Source organism: Vombatus ursinus, unplaced genomic scaffold (genome assembly GCF_900497805.2).
Source record: "Vombatus ursinus unplaced genomic scaffold, bare-nosed wombat genome assembly UNPS02000577.1, whole genome shotgun sequence".
Classification (NCBI taxonomy): Eukaryota; Metazoa; Chordata; class Mammalia; order Diprotodontia; family Vombatidae; genus Vombatus; species Vombatus ursinus.
In genome coordinates, this window is record NW_020940355.1 from 14,946,897 (window position 1) to 14,961,752 (window position 14,856).

Here is a 14,856-nt window from a genome sequence, read left to right on the forward strand (position 1 = left end):
AGCTTGAAACACAGCAGAAACCACTAAATTTTGAAAGAAATTTTGTTCCATCCCTTCTGAAAAGAAAAAAATATATACTGTAAATGCTTAATGTGAATATAGTAGAATCTTGGAATATAGATTCATGAGGTATTTAACTAGAAGAAGAATTTTCAATGTCTCATTTATTTCAATTCCCCAAACATTTATTAAATGCCTACCATATGCAGCACATTGTTTCAGTTAGGTGATATCCAAAGTCAGGGGATTTGGATTCAGTCAAAGGGCCACACTTGAGGATCTAGAGGGCCACATGTAGCCTCAAGGCCCGCAGATTCTCCACCTCTGTCCAGCTAAGACACAATCCCTAACCTCAAGGGGCACTCTCACAGGGTGATAAGATACAATATTAAATGATAAGCGCATCATAGAGGTGCCAAAAAAAAGTGCTATTTCAGTTTGGGGTAGTAGGTGGGAGAGAATCATTACTAAGAATGGGGATTAAAGATTGTTTTATAGAAGACAGTGAATATGAACTGGATCTTAAAGAATGTGAAGGAATTCAACAGACAGTGAAGGGGGGAAAGACTTAAGAAATTATTAGTGCAAAAACAATCCATAACAGTTTCAGTCAAACAAGTCAAAATATGAATTAAGTTATGGAAAATAATACTACAAAAATTAGATCATCATGACCCTGGAGGACAGTGATTAGGGACAGAACACTTGAACAAAGAAGAAATGTCTGAACATACTGAAAGCAGCAGGGATGCATCATAGAGATTAGGAGTTTCCTGACTTAGCACTAAATACAAACATAGCCTGCTTTGAGAAAAGCCAGTGTGTAAAAATCTGAACTTAAAAATTGATGCATTCAGAAATGACTATTCACATTATAACAAAATACTTGGTTAAAGGTGAGGTGGGGGGCAAGAAAGTTAACTGTGAGGTTTCTTTAAATATCATTCTCCATTAATGAAGATTTCAGTAATTGAAAGGAACTATTATTTCATGAGTGCCTGTACTACCTTCACCAGCTCTGACCACAATCAATGTGTTTCTGTTTTGGGAGGGGGGGAGGCAGGAATTGCTCGTGTGATTTCAATTGGTAGAAGGAACTCCTACTAATAAAGAGAGGAACTTGCTTAGTCTTGGAGAGTTGGTGAGGGCACTGAGGCTTAAGTGACTGAAGTCTCACAAAGGCAAGATTGAATGTAGGTCTTCCATGACTCTGAGGGTGACTTTCTAGCCAGCACTGTACCATTCTGCCTCTTCTGTAACTTGGTATATCACTTTAATAAATTGCACTGGCCCCCCCAAAAATCGTTAGTTCATGGCAAGCCTTCTGGTGATGAGTCTCTTTAAGCTTAAGCTGGTTCTCATATTGCTTGCTTGTGTGAGTGCGAGTGAGTGCGAGCACACACACACACACACACTCTCACCCACACACACTCTCACACACTCACACACACTTGTGTCTCACTGGGCCTATAATCAAAGTCTTTCTGACTTGAGACCATCCAGAGTTTATACTCTGCTGGTAGAGGTTTTGAGAAAACCATGCTCGCCTGTATGTCAGGAAGATGCATCAGAGTAGAAAAGGGAAATGAATAGAATTTGGAGGTACACCTAAATGTGAATGATCATGATTATCGTCACGTTTAATACTGCCCGGGTCAGTTAGATACAGCCCTTGTTGAAGATGAGGTAGCTGAACTCAGTGCTCTTCCTGGTTGTCTCCCTCACCTGAATATCTAGAAACTAATAAGCAGGGATGATGATGCTTAACATGGAGTTCATGAACTTGGATGAAGAAAAATTTTTGTTTTTAATTTAGTTAATTTAATGTTTTTTAAAAAATATTATATTATAATATAATTAGTTTCCTTTGCATTTAAAAACATGACTATGAGAAGTCATCAGACTGCCCAAGGGATGCATGGCCCACAAAAGGGAAAGAAGCCTTGATCTCAAGGGAATCTGTGGCTAACACCAAACCTGGCTTCCATTTCTAATGGGGAATGGCACAGCGGAAAGGTGTCCCCATAATGAAATGAATCTTTTCTTTCTTAGTGCCATTTTGTTTGCACCTTAAAAATAGATTTCAGGGACCAGAGCTGGTATGGAGCAGACAGGGAGGTTGAAATGAAAACACTTGCTAGAAGGTGTGAGTGTTTAACTCTCATTACAGTTTATGTTGGCAGGAAGATCAATGCTTTCCCTTTTTAGACCCAAGCTTTTCAATTTCAGACTTTTGAAAAATGTAAAACTTTAGAGAACTTCTTTCCTGTTTGCTTTGCATTCATTGCATAATGCTAGGGGAGGTGGAGCTCTGGCAGAACGGTCTTTGGTCTAACTTCCTTTGGTATCCCTTTCTCTAACAATGTAGGCTGTCCCGGGGTGCTCATATTAATTTTCTTCCCCTTTATATGTGTTGTCTCTCCCTATTAGAATATGAGCTCCTTGAGAGCAGGCACTGTCTCACTTTTTTTCTTTGCATCCTCAGAGCTTGGCACATATTATGTATTTAATAAATATTTATTCATTCATTCATTCCTTGATTCTAAAAAGCTGGTGTCTTCTTGTGTTCATCACAAGACAGGAACCGACTCCTTTCCGAAGTGGCGTGCTGGGTGGCTAAGACTTATGAAGGGAGTGACAGTCTGACTAGCTCCACCAGTAGCAAAGAACAGATGGGGTTACCAGAGAGGGACAATCCCCCCCTCGCCTTGAGCTCTTGTCACTCCAGGTTGCAAGGGCTCTGGGTTAGGAGGATGGGAAGACTAGTAGCAAATTAAAACTCTCTTTTTACGCTAGTCTCAGGACCACATGCACTCAAGCCTGCCTCTTCCCATAATGTTAGCCATTGTGTTAATAGGAATCTTCTTTTGTGACCCTAGGTCCACTGGCCTGAGCTCTTCAACCTCCCCCCACCATCCCACTGCACCCCACACACATGCACACAGAAGGAGCTACCTTCCCTTGGGGAGAAGTTAGGATTGTTTGGTTGCTTAAAATCCCTTTTAGCTTTCCATAGGCCTGCAGCTGTTTGAAATTCTTGTCATCATCTCCCTATGTGCCGGGCTTATGACTCAGTATCTTTCTAATGGGTGGGGAACCATACAAATGACTTAAGTAGAAGCACTAAGGAGGCAAACCCAGTACACAGGGAATCAAAAGGTTTTGTTTTTTTGTTTTTTCCCCAGAACCATCACTATCTTTTTTGAGCCTTTTACATTCTATACTTTAGTTTTCTCATCTGTGGAATCCTGTTATCGCATGGCATAACAGTTGGCATAACACATCCATAGCAGTTCTTTAGAGGCAACGGTCAAGGAAAATGACATCTTGTCCTAGAAAAAGAAAAACAAAAAACCTCAATGTTAAGAAGCAGGTTAAGCCTGTATATGTCAATCTGAGAGTGTTTGTTTTGGGATTTTCTAGAGTTAAAGAGCTCTACTATATTTCTGGGCTTCAGAACTGGCCTATTTTTTTTTCCTGTTAATGAGTCACTTTTTTAATAGACAGTGTTTGCAGTCTGCTTATTATCAATCCTTTATTTAGTTTTAACAGGGGAACTCCAGCCCTGAACCCCACCCTCTACAGACACATCAACTCCCATTCATGGCTTATTAAATCAGCATTTAGAAAAACAAGTACCCTTTCCACTACAAAGAAAAGCAGCAATTTTTTTTCTCCCTCCCTACAGTCAGTTTTGAGCTTTTTCCCCTTACTGCTCAGTAATCTATAGATATGTATGTCATCATTACCAAGCCCATACAGCATGCCTAATGAGTGCACGATTCTGCTGTAAGTATTATAATGATTTTATGTGCAGAATCATAGACTGCTGTAGTCATAAAGAATCTCAAAGGTCCCCTATTCCTACACTGTCATTTTATATATTATAACTATAAAAACAGATTTTAAATGACTTGCTCATCCAATGGGCCATGGCAGAAGTCTCCTAACTCTTAGTCTTGAGCTATTTCCTATTACGCCAGACTGCCTTAAAGACCCTCTGGAGCTAGCTGGTTTCCACTGAACCTGGATAATGCTGGAAGCCTTATTTTTTATTGAGTTTTCCCTCTTCTGTTTCCTTCTGGGCATCCTTTGCTGCAAAGATCAGGTTCTTTAAGCCATGACTGGATCCTGGGAGGCAAAGTCAAGTGCCTGTTTACTCATTTCTCCACCACACCACCTTCTTTGCCACTGGTGAAGCTGGATTGCTACTGGCTTTGGTTTATACCAAACTTATAGGGGTAGAAGCAGTCACTCAATCAGCAAGCATTTAGCAAATATGTTCTATGTTCTAGGCCAGGGGTGGGGAACCTGCAGCCTTGAGGCCATATGTGCCTCTTTAGGTCCTCAAGTGCAGACCTTTGGCTGAATCCAAACTTCACAGAACAAATCCCCTTAATAAAAGGATCTGTTTTGTAAAACTTCGACTCGGTCAGAAAGGCTGCACCCAAGGACCTAGAAGGCCACATGTGGCCTTGAGGCCACAGGTTTTCCACCCCTGTTCTAGGCTCTGTGTTAAGCACTAGGGATGTAAGGAAAAAGCAAGAACTGTCCCTGCCCAAGTGGAGCTTACATTTTAACGGGGGTAAGGGTGGGGAGGCGACATATATAAATCATAACATACCAAGTAAATTCAGAGTAGATGGATTATACCTCTGGAGAAAATAAGATGATGATAGATAAATCCTAAAATTCCATCAAGCACTATCCTGCTCACATTACTTAGCATACTTCCTACATTTGACTCTCATAGCACAACCTATTCTGCCTTGACTCTGAATTATACGAGGCAGTTTTGACAGTTGCTCCTGCCCATAGTCTATGCCCTGCAGGTGTGCACAGCAAATGAGCTTCAGAGGGTGAGGAGGTATGACATAGAACCTGCCTGTGGACTCATTTGGTTAGTAAAGCTAGTAGATTTTCTGACATGTGAGATGATCATGAGAGTGTAGGAGTCTGTGTTTCCTCTGAAGACCCACAACTTGGCTGCCAGAACCTTTGTAAGAAAAGAAGGGATTAATGAGGCAAACCAAAATAGTGACACTTATTTAATTCTGGAACCATTGAGACTATTTATATACTGCATTTTTTCACTTATATTTAAGGAGCCTATTTCATTAAAGCATTTGTAGCCATAAAATCTTATAGATATCCCTTCTCCCACTTTAAATCCCTTGCACAAAGGTGAGGTAGGTTCTATTTTTGGGTGGGCATTCAGGAAAGAGCCGGGCTAAATTCATTAGGATCACATTACATCATCACTAAGGCCCTCTTCCAATTGCCCAAAGTAGGAAAGAGTCTGAGATTAGCAGGATATGATTCACGGATTGTAATCATGTCTTTCTCCGCTCCATACCTGAAAGGTAATCTTTGGTTCCAAAAAAGCAGATTAGCCAGGAATGTCTGCACCTTCTTGGACACTGAGTCATTATGAGTTACACTCGGAGAAAGGAATCCCCAGGAACCCTTGCCAGACTTAGTGTCTGGCTGATGGATAGAGGGCTTCCCTGATTGGATCTTGTGACCATTGAGAAATCAGGTTCTCCATTTAACTCTTTGTACCTTTTCTTTAGAAGAATCAAAATGAGTTCATAACCTAACAGGAGAACCAAAGTACAAAAACTGCCTCCCACTAGCACATGAGACATTTTTCCAAGGCATCTTCTGCAACTTTGCTTATAAAAAAGTCAAGGTGAAACAGAAAACTCGATAAAAATATAATCCTAACTTAAGTGAGAAATTTTTCTACTCACATTTCCTTAAAGTAGACGGGGAAGTGGTTCTTCATCCAAACCCCTAAACTCTCAAACAAATTGGAAAGTTACCTGCAAATGAAGGTTGTGACCCCTCCCAGACTTCATTGTCTGGCATTAAAAATGGAGAGTATCCCTTCTTAGCCTTGAGTCACCCACCCCAACAGAAGTGAATTATAACACCTCCTCCCATTAACAAAGAAGCTTTTTGTCTGACCAGAGTCCATGCCAGAGACTTCAAACCCAGTTTGTTACAAACCCCTTAGACTATAGATAATTCATGTTTTCAAGACTATGTTAACAACTAACATCTCATAAACCCACACCAAAGCAAAGGAAGGTCATTCTTTTTTTTTTTTAATATAATTGTCTGCTAAATGATGATTCTGCTAGAGTGTTTATAATACCTATAATACCTAACACTTATATAGTGTTGATGGCTCATATGACACAGTATGTACATTTTCTCATCTGATTCTCACAACTTCCCTGTCAGGTGGCTAGTTCGAATATTATCATTTTACACACTCAGAAACTGGCCCAGAGATTAAGAGACTTGCCTAAAGTCACACAGCAGAATTAGGACCTGAGCTTAGGACTTCCAAAAGGGTATAAAGCAGAGGGACTAGCTAGATAGACAAGATTCCAACACTTGGGATTCCTATAAACCAGATATTGGGTTCTTCTTTTGGTAACATTTAGTGGTTGAATGTGTAAGGTAAAGTTAGATTTAGCCAGAGGTGTGTTAAATTTTCAGTGTGAGAAAACTAGGGCTCCTTTTATTGTTTTGTTGATTGTTGAGACTTAAGAAAATGATGAAGAAAATATTAACAGTGCAGATTAGACTTTTTTAAAAATTTAATTGATTTATTTTTAGTTTTTAACAATCACTTCCATAAGCTTTTGAGTTTTAAATTTTCTCTCCCTCCCTAAGATGGCATGCAATCTGATATAGGCTCTACATATAAATTCCTATTAAACATATTTTCACATTAGTCATTTTGTAAAGAAGAATTAGAACCAATAAGAAGAACCACAAGAAAAAAGAAAGAAAACAAAACAGAAGGAAAAAAAAGAGCAAATAGTGTGGTTCGATCTGCATTCAAACTCCATAGTTCTTTCCCTGGATGTGGATAGCATTGCAGATTAAACTTTAAAGTGTGTCATGTGCACTTTTATTTTGAGAGCTGGTTGTTAAACATTTATTTACTAGCTCACCACTGGATTCAGTGATTAAACAAATCTAACTAGCAGCAGGGGAATACAGTAGTCAAATACATTTCTAAATGGGCATGCTAGCCATTCTTCACTTTGAGTGTTGTTGTTCCTTGATTTATACACACAGTAAGGGTTCCTGAAAAGTCATGTGTAAATCAAATTTTTTTTTTGTAGGCAGTTGGGGTTTAGTGACTTGCCCAGGGTCACACAGCTACATAAATCAAATCTTTGTAAACCAAATTGGAGCTTAAATGTATTTAAAGGATTCCTGTGGTGAATCCATTTATAAAGTAAAAAATTCTTTTGTCAAAAGCCCAGTTTATCTGTCTAGGTTTGTAGTAGCTTGTTTCCTCAAATCAAGGCACCCTAGAATAATAAGGTTGTTTTGCCAGAAGACTTAGTTTGTTTTCAAATCTTCCACTAATTGATTGTGTAATTTTTCAGATGCCCCTTAGCTTCTGGGTGCCCTCTTTTCTTCCTTTATAACCTTATACACACACGTATATACATATATACATATATACATATATATACATATATATATATGCCTTTTACAGAATACATGCTCAGTAAATATTTGTTGAATTTCATTGAATATTAGAAATAATCTGGCAACGATCTATAAATGCTTTTGAGCCACCTTGCATTTTTCAGTAGTAGTAGTAATGATGATAGTAATAATAATAATATTAGCTAGATAATAATACAGTACCTACTATGTGCCAGGTACTATGCTAAGTGCCTTACAAATATTATCTCATTTGATCCTCACAGCAGCACTGATAGTAGGTACTGTTATGATCCCCATTTTATAGACAAGGAAATTGAAGTAATCAGAAGTTAACTGATTTGCCCAGGGTCACACAGCTAGTAGGTGTCTGAGTCAGAATTTGAACTTGGCTCTTCCTGACTCCAGGCCCAGTGTTCTATCCACTGTACCACCTAGCTTCCCTCCAAAAGAAAAAAGCTGGAATCTGGAGATACTGGACATGTACCTCCAGATGTAAGACATTCATTCATTGCCTATTGTGGGGGATTTCTTCTCTGTTCAAGCCACTGTGGGAATACAAGGATATATCTGAGGGCCATCTCTGCCTTCAGAGGGCGGATGGTAAATTTCAGAATCAGAATTTACACCCAGTTTCCTTGGCTCCAGGAACAAGATCTTTCTCCTTACATTACACTGTTAGTAGAAGCAGGGAATGTTGAAATGCTGCCACAGCAGCTCATTTTATTGAGTGAAGTAATAATCAGAAAGTCCCTCTGAAGCCCAAAATGATGGCATTGTGTTCATTTTTGAACCTTCAGCCCTCTAAAACATTGCTACATTGGCTTTTTCCATCACATAAAAGTACCTCTTTTTTTTTCAAATAATTGTGAATTACCCCAAATCTTGACAAATGACTTTATGTAGCCTTGAGATATAGCGATGCACCGTGGTGAGATCTCATGAAATCATCTTGTTGCCAGGGAGTGCCCAAGAAATGATGGGAAGCTCTGAGCCTAGTTATGTTAAGGCATGTTCATGGGACTACTTTTTGTGGGATAGAACCCATAGGATCATGGACCTAGAATCTCAGAGTCCACCTAACCCAACCCCCTCTTTTTATAAAAGAGGAATCTGAGACCCAGACAGGTTAGTTGACATGTTCATAGTCACACAGATAATAAGTGACTGAGATGGATTTGAACACAGTCCTATCCAAAGCCAGTGTTTTTGCCACGGCCCCCTCATATAGGGAAATCAAAGACAGAAAAAAAACCTAAAAAGACTGATCATTACACAACGATCGAGGAAATCTGCTGGTATTGTTAGGATATTTCTATGGGGATTTGAGGTGACATATTTGAGGTGAGCTGAGAGGCTCTTGGTCCTGACTTGGCTACTAAGTAGGCAGATGACCATGGCCCCTCACTTTGTCTCTTTATTCTAGCTTTAAAACACTAGAATTGTAGCATGTTTTTTCATTCCAGAAATAACATGAGTTCGCCCAGAACAGTGAGGTTATAAGAATCAAAGACGTTTTCATAAAAATAAAAAGCGACCCACTGAACAGGCAGTCCTGACAAACCTTCCTAAACTTTTCTTTCTACTGGTTCTTTCCCGTCTCTGGTATCTCTTTCCAAAGGCAGAACAATCACAGGAGAAAGGCTTAGGTTAGAGTAAAGTATCAAATGCCATAGAGATTTGAAATTTGTCAGACCTGGGCTGGGTGTAATTTAGAAAAAAGTCTCTTAAGAATGAGAGTTCTTATTCCTGCTTAGTCACTGAGAGCTAAGAGGGGCCGGCCATCACCCTGGATCTAAGGGAGGGGGACGGATATTTTTTTCTGCTGAGCTTCCCTTCATTAATGCCCATGCCCTTGGAATGTCTAACCCTCATTGCCACACACTGCTGATCCGTTTCCTCAGAGGGAAACTACATAATGGTCATGGCAGTTGCAGAAGCACCCTGCAGGGTCTGGCACAGTCTCTGGTGATATCAGTCAGTTCACCATGTGATTCCTTGTCTTTACTCCCAATTAAACCGTGAGAAGCTCTCCTATTTAGATGGAAACAATATCAGAAAGCATTGAGTTCTAGAAATCCTAAACCTCTCACACACACCCTTCCCCTTCCATGGGTCTGCATTTGAGGCAGGAGCTTACTTATTGCATTACTTTTCATCTGAGATTAAAACAAAAAAAATTTTAAGCCTACTTTAAGTGTCTACTAAAAAGAGGGCTCCTACTATGTTAAAATTATTTTGACATCAAAAGAACCCAAATATTTGTGCCTTTTAACGTTCCCTCAAAGTACATGCCAAAGAAATGGGACAAAAGAAATGACTCTGCCTGCCCTCTCTATCACAGGGACAACAGAATCCCATGTTCTTTGTCTCTGAAAAAGGCAAAAGGCCTTCCTCATTCTCTCTCTGAAGGGTTTCTTTGGAGTCTGGTCACCCCATAACTAAATATTGCTTTAGCTCAGATCATACAAAGAGCTTGCTGAAAGCAAGGGAGAGCCATGGTAGAGAGGCTCAACAATCAGGCCACTGTTTCCGAAGAGTTTTCCCCACCGTGGATGGGAATACCTCAAACACAGTGTCAGGCGAAAGAATGACACCCTTGGCTTCCCAGCACTCGGTTGTGACTTGTGCCTCATTTGGGACAAGAAAGAGACAGTGATTTCAACGTGGTCAGCATAAGGCTGGGCTGTAGCTTTCATTCAAGCTTCAAAGTGTCTTTGAAGGTAGAGAAAACCCTTGCCCTCACCCCTTTCTAAAAGGAAAAAAATGTCACCCCAAGCACAAAGCAGAGCATTTGGGAGAAGTTAACCGAGGCTGTGGAGCATGGGGGTGTATTTTTTAAGTCCAGACCCACTTTTCATTAGATTGTTGCTAAGTGAGTAAATAAATGAGCTCGCTGCTACACCCAGCCTGGGCAGGAAGAATTTATAGAGAATTAATAAATCCAGCAGAGGCAACATGTGGCTTTCTCTTCTGGCCATAGAAAAGCAACTAGTAATCTTGGACTTTCAACATGAAAACCTCTGAAACTGTACAATTTCAGGAGAGTAACTTTTAAGTTCCAGTAGGCAGGTCATGGCATGGTTTGCAGGATTTTAGTTAAAGGGATAGCATCAAGTGTTTCATGGGTATAAAGACAAAGAAGTGATTACAAAGCATAATAAAGATAACCAAGATGGCCAGTATGACTTTAATAAAGAATCTTAAAATAAAAATAAAGCCCTTCAGAAAGGCATTGTGGGCCATCCAAATGCAATCTAATGAATGCATAAAACCCTGAAAGTGACATTATAAGTCGATCATGAGGAACCAATCTAATTTTACATTCTATGCAAACTGGAAAAAAGTACAAATAGAACAGTAATGATTAATGAAAATTACAATTTGAGATTTGGATAATCTGCGGTATTATTTGTAGTAAGAGACTATAGTATGATAATTAGCCTTGGAGTCAAGAAGGGTTGAATTCAAATTCCGCTTCTGACGTACTTTAGTTTTGTCACAGTGGGCAAATTATTCAACCTCTGAATGCTATAGACAGCTTTCTGAGGCTATGTCACATTTGAGTTGCTTATCTCCATCACTGGAGAGAGTTTAATTTCCTTACCAAGAGGTGGTTAGGATCCCCCCAACATACACATGTGTTGTTTTTAATCACATGGTGTATTCTATTTATTTTTATCAAATATGGTTTCCAAGCATTCACTGTATACATTTAGGTAGATTAGGTCCTCAACCAGGATATTCAAATGTGTTTATCAGACATTTTTCTTTTTCTCTGAAATGAATATATATACACAAGGGTCAGGATTTGAGGAAGTAGCCTGAAGAATATAAGCAAAACATTATTTTAGCTTTAATTATCAAGTAATTCAGATAATATAATCCATTTTGCTTATGACTACAGAAAACTACGTACAAAGAATTAACAGATAATACAGAAATGGGTACATTTCCGCCAAATACAGAAGGTCTCCCAAATGTATATTTTTAAGATCTTTTGACATTTTTCTTACAGGTTGCATAATGTTTGTTTTAAAATATGAAGGGAGGAATAAGATGGCAGTAGTGTGTGAAGGAAGGCTAAGGGAAAGAAAGGGATGGACAAAGTACAAAAGAGAGGCATGGGGGCAATGGGAGAAAAGTTAAAGGTATGGGTATGGTGTGGTCATCAACAGATCTAGAGCTGAAAGGGAGTCCAGAGCTGAGTCAAGTCTAGAACAGAGTCCATCTAGTTCAACCCCCTCCTTTTACAGATGAAAAAACTGAAGACCCATGTTTGGCCTTTCCAAAACCTGACCGTGCATCAGTTCATACGAATAAGTCCATGCTTCTCTGAATTTACATTCATTATTTCTTACTACATGATAACAATTCATTATATTCACACATTAGTTTGCTTGACCATTCCCCAGTAAAGGGGCAGCCACTTTGTTTCCTATTCTTTGGTACCACCCAAGTGCTACTATGAATATTTTGGTAGGTGTTGGACCTAAGTTTCCACCTTTGACCTCTTTAGGGTACATGGCCAGTACTGGGATTGCTGGATCCAAAGGTATAAGTAGGTTAGTCACTTTTCTTGCCTACTTACAATTTGATATTGACAATAGCTTGCCCATTAAAAAAATTTTTTTTTTGGCAAGGCAATTAGGGTTAAGTGACTTGCCCAAGGTCACACAGCTAGTAAGTGTCAAGTGTCTGGTCTGAGACCAGATTTGAACTCAGATCCCCCGTGACTGCAGGGCCACCGCTCTATCCACTGTGCTAGCTAGCTGCACCTCATTAAAATTTTTTTGATTGGTGTCTTTTGTTTTTACATTACCTGTATTTTCAAATATTTCTCACCAATAACAGAGAATAAAAGAGAGGGAGGGAGGCAGGGAGAGAGAGAGAGAGAGAGACACAGAAACAGAGAGAGACAGAGAAAGGGAGATAGCATTTCAAGAAAATATCAACCAACTCTCTATCTAATCTTCAAGAGGCTTAGTAAGTATCCAGGAGGTTGAGAAAAGTATAACAGTTGATTTGCTTTATGACCTTGGGGCAAATGACTTAATCTTTCTGTCCCAATTTTCCCATCTGTAAGTGTGAATTATGCTCAGAGAACAGCCTTGAGATGAATAGTCCTGCATCTGGACATCTCAGATACAATACACACACACACACACACACACACTCTCTCTCTCTCACACACACACACACACATACTTACCTATCTTGCTAAAGACCTGAAAATCCATTAGTTTGTTTCATAAGGATGTTGTGAGTCTTCATCCAACAAAGTTGCTAAGTTATTAAGTATACTGAATTCTGGGTAGCAGTGGGTTTCTCCCTTTTTTTGATAATCACATCCATCACTAACTCCTATAAAAACATTTTCTACAGGGCTTGTCCTTTTTGGTGTGGTTGGTTGTCATAGTGATGGTGGTGATAATAAAATGAATATTAGCATATAGCCTTAAAACAAAATTACCCCCAAGAGCCTGTAGGACCACACCCAGTCTTCAGTCATTATTTTTACTTGTAACTCCCACTGCCTTCTACGCTTCTTTGGAATAAATCAGTGAAAGGAGAGTCTAATTTGGTTTAATTTTGAGGAAGTTCAAGTTTCATTTTGTGTCTTCATCAGATAACATAAGTATTTGGAAGCAAACAGCTTTGGGATCTCTGCTCACTAATATGTACACTTAATATCACCACCATCACTCTAGAGGAAAAGGATGAACAGGAGGAATGACCGCAACCAGACATCTTCTAGGACTTGTTTTTCCTGTACTTTCAGTCTGCTGAAGACATTAGTGGGGTGATGGGCCCCAAGTCTAGTGCTTCCCTTGGAGATGCACCTGTTGCTATCTGTTAACAGCCAGAGCAGAGGTGAAGGGAGAGTCAACCCACTTGGCTATCACAGCTGAAGCATATTTTGTCCTTCAGATGTCAAGAATGAGTGTTTTTAAAAGGAAGGGAGGGTTTTGTTTTCCATTTCCTTTTCTTAAAAAATTTTCCCACATATTAGAGCTGTGAAACTTAAAAGATCCCAGGTGTTTGTGACAAAACCTTCATGGAAGGAAAAAGGAAACAGTGTTGCTCCCAGGCGCGGCCTTGGTACCCTCCAACAAAGGATGGGGCCTTGTCACACAGACAGAGCAAGTTGGAATTCTCCCACACAGACAGAGCAAGTTGGATAGAGCACCAGCCATGGAATCAGGAGGACCTGAGTTCCTAACTTAGGCTGTCTTGCTTTTCTCACCATTGATTTATTCTTTCAACATGACTACTATGTGCAAACAATTGCTCCAGGTGCTAGGGATACAAAGGCAAAAAAAAAATTATACAGCTCCTGCCCTCAAGGAGTTTACATTCCACTAGGGGAAGAGGGGAACAGTATGCAGAAAGATAAGTAATACAAAATAATAAGGGGGTAGGGTACTAACTGGGGGCATCAGAAAAGCATTCTTCTAGCAGGGGGTGATTGAGCTGAGGTGTGAAGGAAATTAGGGATTCTAAAAGGTAGAGATGAGTAAGAAGTGCCTTCCTGTCATAAGGAACAACCCGTGCAAAGGGATGGTGATAGGAGATGGAATTTTGTGTCCATGCAACACCAAGGTAGGCCAGTTTTAGGTTGCAGATCACAAAGCATTTATTTAGCAATTACTATGTACCAAGCACTGTGCTAAACTCTACATGTGCTAAGTTGTAGCATAAAGTTGAGTAGCAATAAGTTTGCAAAGAAATTCCAGAGCCAGATTGTGAAGGACTTTAAATGCTACACAGAGGAGTTGATAGTTTATTTTAAAAGCAAAATGGAGGCCCAGGAGCTTCTTGGGAAGTAGAGCGGCATAGTTAGAATTATACTTTAGAAATATCACTTTGGGAACTGCATGAAAAATAGATTGGAGAGCGGATCAGTTGAAAGATGATATACCTCAGTTTCTTCATCTGAAAAATTACAGGCTTGGACTTGATGGTTTCTAAGGTCCCTTCTAGCTCTAAATCTGCCATCCTATGATCATTCTCTAGGCTCCATTGTGAACCCCTCACTGACATACATGAGTTATGTTCTTCACCTGTATCCTCATTTGATAAGTACTAGAACCAGCTGTTTGGAATTTGAGGTCAACTTGAGAGAATTAAGGAAAATTTCCCTGGAGCTTATACTTGAACCCAGAGAGTAAGTAGAATGACCTCTCTGGTTCTCTATGTTGGCACCAAAGGATCTCAGATGGACATAGATTTTATTTTGAATAGCTTTTTAGTTCCTTTGTGTATTTCACAACTAGATAGAAAACTTCTTGGGAGTATGGACCTTTTTTTCTTTCTCCCTCAGCCCCTAGAATAAAACTGGCTGGACATCCATATGGTCAATTCAATAACCCATGT

The 14,856-nt window shown here is 39.6% G+C and overlaps 1 protein-coding gene across 2 annotated transcripts in view; it reads left to right on the forward strand.

The window, feature by feature from the left end:
* NEDD9 (neural precursor cell expressed, developmentally down-regulated 9) overlaps window positions 1-14,856 on the forward strand; it is a 225,545-nt gene that overhangs the window by 195,113 nt on the left and 15,576 nt on the right. The gene's annotated exons all lie outside the window — the stretch shown is intronic.